At 47.7% G+C, this 6,000-nt stretch overlaps 1 pseudogene across 1 annotated transcript in view; it reads left to right on the forward strand.

The window, feature by feature from the left end:
• The window catches only part of LOC146855273 (interferon-induced protein with tetratricopeptide repeats 5-like), a 33,488-nt pseudogene extending 30,316 nt beyond the window's left edge, over positions 1 to 3,172 (forward strand). Inside the window, exon 4 of the transcript XR_014981307.1 lies at positions 2,262 to 3,172. The product of XR_014981307.1 is annotated as an interferon-induced protein with tetratricopeptide repeats 5-like (transcript). The remainder of the gene's footprint in view (positions 1 to 2,261) is intronic.
• The last annotated feature ends 2,828 nt before the right edge of the window (positions 3,173 to 6,000 follow it).

The following is a 6,000-nucleotide window of genomic DNA, read 5'->3' on the forward strand; positions in this document are numbered from 1 at the left end:
CCACCTTAGGAAAATATTGCGCAGGGAATCAGGACCTCACTAGCACCACCTGTACTAGGGAGAAAACAACCACCTAAGTATCACAATACCTGTAGGGGTCTAAGCACATAAACACATGATGCATAACATTCAGAGGTGTAAAGCAAAGCACATGACGCATAAACACATTCAGAGGTGCAGAAAAGGTACAATGGCGCCAAAACTCACATTAGCCGCTACTGTGGCAGTCCCTGGGCCAACTGGCCTAGTAGGGGCAAGGACGCCCTGCATCCAGAAAAGTCAGGGGCAAGACTGCGCACGCAGTCAGGGCGAAGCACCAAGCGTACCACCTGAACGTTGCAGCTGCCCACTAAGTGCTGGGCAGCTGGGGAAAGGCTTGGGCACCACTCTGCCCTTGGGAGCCCTCTCTGGGCTCTGAAATGGTGTACACCACGCGTTGGAGCCTCTGTGGCTCTGTAAACTAATGTGCCCCGTTAGAGCCTCGTGGCTCAACAAACAAATGTGCCCCTAAAACGTTGGAGCGGCCCGCTGCCTTCCGGGGCCGCTCTGATCGCACAGAAAAGTGCCCCCAGACGTTGGAGCCCTCTAGGCTCGGCAATACTAAGGCCCCGTTGGAGCCTCCTCGGGGCTCGATGAACAAACAATGCGGTCCCGTTCCGTAGGAGTGACTGCCCCCATCAGGCGGGGGCCGCTCTAGAAGTAGGCCGGTCTGGGACCGGCACCCACAGCACACGCACGGAGTCCCCCAGCCCTTCCCCACTCACCGGGCTGTTCTCCGGGGACTCCGCTCCTCTCCTGGCCGGTCCGCCTGAGCCCGCAGCTTCTTCTTGAACTGCACAGCGTCGCAGGACGGGAATGGAGCGTACAGCGCGCCGACCGGCCTGGGGCTGCGAGGCTTTCTCCGGACTCAGGAGAGTCCTGCTCCGCCCTTCATCACTTCCGGCTCTCCAATCAACGAGGCCCCGGTTGCTAAGCAACACCCCGTGCACTCTCCAACCGCAGCGCGGCTCTCCTCTGACGCGGCGGGTGACGTGGCAAGGTGCTCCCGGGGTTCCCGGGCCGGCAGCGGTGATTCCTGGGGAGCGCGGGGTAGGCACCCGCTCGAAGGCAGAAACGCGGGGTTGGCACCCGCTTTTAGAGCGATAGTATGCGGGGTGGGCACCCGCGATAGAAATAATAAAATAAGCGGGGTAGGCACCCGTGAGGATCAGGCCACGTAAACCGGCACCATCAGCGGGTGGGCACCCGCTCGATCTCGGCCAAAACGGGGGAATCCCTACGTCGGGGTTCCCCCCGTGGACGCTCCTAGCGCCGCTGGGGCCACGACCGAAGCGCTCCTAGCGCTACAAGTCCAGAACAAGCGCTTTCAGGCGCTCAGGGATACAAATGAAGCGCTCCCAGCGCTTAGGAGGATAAAACACAGTCCAGCAAGGTCCTTCCCTGCATACAGCCAAGCAGGGGTGGGGGGGGGCAAGGGCTGGACCCAGAGCCAGCTCACTGGGCCTCCAGGCAGGGAGGTAATCCAAGTGGCGGTCCTCTGGTCCAGCAGCAGCAGTAGCAGCCCCCCTCAGGTGAGATCCTGGCAGAGAACAGTTTCTGTGGGGACACAGCCCCATTTTTATACAGGCAAACCCTTTGTTCTGGGTTCAGGGTGAGGGGGAAAACCAGTCGCAGCTGGTTGGGGAGCACCCTTGATGTGCTCAGCCCCTCACTCTATTCACTGGCAGGGCTAGGGTCGTCAGTCGCACCACAGGGGGCGGGGCCAGCATTGTGTGTGGAAAACCCTGTCCTATTCAGGACCCAGGTGTACTCCTCCCACCCATCTAGCTGCTGATCTCCCCATTCACCACTGGGTGACTCATCCTGACTCTGGGGAATCCCTAGCCCGTCACCTGACATGACCAGCCAATCACGCGACAGACACACTGCACACAGAAGTGCCCACTTCTAGAAGTGGCACTTCCACACTAGGTACATGCACACCGCACACATCATCGCACAGCATTCACTCCCCCGAGTCCGCACATACCAAACTCGGGCCTGCACACCCCATGCATCAGGAACTACTAGGGACACATACAGTCCCCATGCATTCCTATGGGAGGGCAGGCCTATCTCACCACATGCACTCAGAGCACGCACGCACTTTACCCTGGGACACAGGGAAAGTGCGCAGAAACCAAAAAAAATTACCACACCAAGTCACCAATAAAAAGCCAAAAAGTCCAGGGGTGAACCTGCCAGAAGGGCCAAGTCCAACAAGCACTTTATGCAGTGGCCGTACGCTATGGTGCAAGCAGAGAAGTGAAAGAAGAAGCTATTTCCAAACTTCAGAAAGTCATCCACCAAGAGCCAATCAATTATGAGTGTAGGGCGTACCTGGCTAACCTGCTTAAGTTTTCAGACTTCAGTCAATAACAAGAACTTGCAGAAGATGTGGTGCAGAACAGCCGGGATCCTGATGTTCTGAGGCAAGTGGCATACGTCTTTGTACCTAAAAATCTTAAAAGATACTGTGACATTCTAGAACAAGCTATTTCCATAGATGGAGATTATTATCTTCTTCATAGAGACCTGGGTGACTTCTACCGGAAACAACTCATGAACAATGTAAATTCAAAGTGTTGGCCCTCAGAAAATGCTACAGGAGCAGGGATCCAGGCTTACAAACGTGCCATTCAATTAGTTCCACTTTGTACATTCGCAAAAATTGGCTTAGCAGAAATGTATGGGGTGAATAACCAACATACCTATCAGCAGGAGATTTATGATAATCTAGAGAGGGAGCTCCCCAGTGCCAGTGAGAAATGTCAACAACTATTTTATGTCAGCTTCGGGCGATTTTTGCTCTATAAGAAACGTTTGCCAAATGATGCAGTAACCATATTTATAAAGGGCTTCAAATTGTCTAGTAAAACATTAATCGGAAACAAATGTAAATGTGAGTTGTCAAAGGTAGTTCGTTGGTTTGAGCAAGATGGCAGAACAGAAGAGGCCAGGGATATATCAAAACTACTCCAAGAGATATAGAAAGGAAGATATATTTTGTAGGGACAACAAAGTATAGAAGATGTGGAAATTAGAGTTAGCAATGGCCACCGCAGACCAGAATTCATAGAATCGAACTCTAGATTGAAACTTCCAAGGGAAATAAAACTACAAATAAAAAATAGAGCAGAATTTTTTTTCCTGAAATATTAGACCAACGAGAATAGGCCTGATTGAAAAGGTGTTCTAGTGTGAGCTTATAGCACAGGGCCCATTACATAATGGGGCATATTTACAAAAAGGTCATGCAGCGCAGCAAGTCACCTTGCTGCGCTGAGTTACTAGGAAAGAGCAGGAATGCAATGTATTTAAAAGAATACGACACATTCCTGTTCTTGTCCCTGCACCATTTTGGCTGCCTAACACCAACTCAGACACCCTTGCACCATGGGGCAAGGGTGCCTGTGTTGCATGCAGGATTGTTTTTGTGCAGGAAGATTGACCTTCCTGCACAAAAACAATCCTCGGGGTATAGTCCTCTATCTATGTGTGCTGCAGAATGCAGCACAAACAAAAAAACGAAGTAACAAGGAGAAATAAAGATATTTTTCTATGAAATGCTTCCCCTGGGAAGGTGTATCTATTTGGTTCATTCCCAGGGGTACCACTTCCTGTAAATCTGGCAATGCATCAAAAACTACGGTAGTCGCCTGAGATCACCCACTCATTGCCCATTGAACGCTTTCCCAGGGCAGAGTAGCGCATTACAGCGATTTGTGCTGCGTTGCATTGAAGCCAGTCAGGACGCCCAAGGTGGCCTTGCATGGCTTCATAAGTCTCAGTTAGCGCTTGCACCATGTTCCGTAGTGCAAGAGCAATGCAACTCCTCTCATAAATATGCACCAATGCATTTGTGCTCTTACGATTTATATATGAGCGAAAATCCTCATTACAGGTTGATTTTGGACTAGTAAACAGATTTGCTTATAAAAAAACTTCTGCCAGCAAACCAGTGTGCTGGAATTCCTGAGTGAGCAAATCTGCTGACAGGGGCACGTTTGTATGCAAGTCTGTAAGGACACACCTGTATTAGGTGGTGAACATCCACAAGTGTATGGGTTTTTGCTATTAACAACCCTTTTACAAGTGCACTACTGGTAGATTCCCTCTCTGAATATCGAGGACAGGAGTGAATAGGTTTTCAGGGTGGAAAAGAGAGTGAACATCCCAAAATTGGTGGGGGTGACAAGAAATCATGTCTCATCTCCACAGGAAAATTACTTTCCCTATGGAGAAACATAAATAAAAAAATTAAAGTGGTTTTTATTCTTTTCAGTATGACATGTCTGTATGTGGAGGTGAAGGGGATACGCAAGCACCCCATATCTATGGAATGGACCTTATTACTACACCAATTCAAGCAGCCACCAAAACACGACGACCCAGTCGGTTCTCCACACATCCCAGTGGACCCACAATCACAAGCCCCGGCCGAAAGCACACACACCAACTCTCCTCTTGCAGCAACTACGTAACATTTCCTGATATTTTCACCACGAACCTCACAGGACTCGAAGACAAGACATAAGGGCTGTATCAACCACTCTTCCCCCCCCCCACAGCACTCAGACATACCAACCAGCGAGATGCGCACCAACCCTGACACCTCGTCCGATATATGTACCCTGGATTCCATGAATGTTATCCCAGTTTCGCATCCCAGTTCTACATAAGATTTGTTTGGCGCAAGACCTGAATAAAGACAGGATACATGTCTACTTAATGCGAGGATAGCAATATCCAATGATGAATTATGTACGAAATGAAGTCAAATTACTTGTATCTTAAAACAATCTGTCTTTTGTAATATGAAAATGCCAATGAAAACATTTATATAAAAAAAAAAATGACATGTCTGTATGTGAAAAGGTTAACCCAAGTAAAAATCAGGAATCACTGGTTACCAGAAGTACTCTTGGGATTCTTTGAACATTCTCAAAACAAATCAGAAATGAAATGACTTAATCCAATGCAAGTACATTTCAAGTTTCTTTTATGAATGGAATGCACAGATACTGCATAAAACATCCATAAATTATAATATATATAAAATATCAAAGGGTTGTTGAAGGAAGATCAAAAATACTTGCAATTGAAAGATCTGCAGCACAAATTATATTATTATACCAGAGGATGCTCTAAATACATTACACTCGGAGAAACTCAAATTAATTCTCACTGAATTTCTGAATACAAAAAGGTTGTACTGAGACAATAGAAGTTTTGAAACGCCACATTGTATGTTGCGTATTTTCCTAAGTTGTGATTTGTACTTCTATATATACACAATGTTTTAGTACAGTGTTCTGATAAGTTTGCGATGAAGGATGTAAAATAGTATAAACAAAATTATAATAAATGTTAAAATTGATCTCTTTGGTATTAAAACCAGGGGCGTAGCTTCGGGGGGAGGGGGAGGGTTTACGCCCCCCCCTAATAAATGTATTGTGTACTAAAAAGTTGGTATGGGTGCTTTAAATCAGGTATGGTGAGGTGTTTGTCTTATTTCACTTGAAATGTTTATATACAAATGCAAACAAAAACACACACACTCCTCTCTGTTTTAAAAGTCTTAATAATTATTATTACAAAATATTAAGTTTTAATTACCCCTGACAAGCCACCTTTCTTTCATTTCCTTCTGCTAATTATGCCCCTCTCCTGCCCTGCTTCTCATCTAATGTATTTTACCCAGCATGATTGTTGGGTAATCTTAAATTAACACCCCCTAATCTTATGGACAAAGCTATGCCCCCAATTATGACACACAATCAATCAAGCATTTGTAGAGCGCACTACACACCCATGAGGGTCTCAAGGCGCTGGGGGGGGTGGTGCTGCTACTGCTCTTACAGCCAGGTCTTGAGGAGTTTCCTGGGTCTGTCGCAGTTGGATGGGGAGGGTGTTCCATGTCTTGGCGGCGAGGTGGGAGAATGATCTGCTGCCGGTGGT

The sequence above is a fragment of the Triturus cristatus genome, chromosome 4_1 (assembly GCF_964204655.1).
Source record: "Triturus cristatus chromosome 4_1, aTriCri1.1, whole genome shotgun sequence".
Taxonomy (NCBI): domain Eukaryota; kingdom Metazoa; phylum Chordata; class Amphibia; order Caudata; family Salamandridae; genus Triturus; species Triturus cristatus.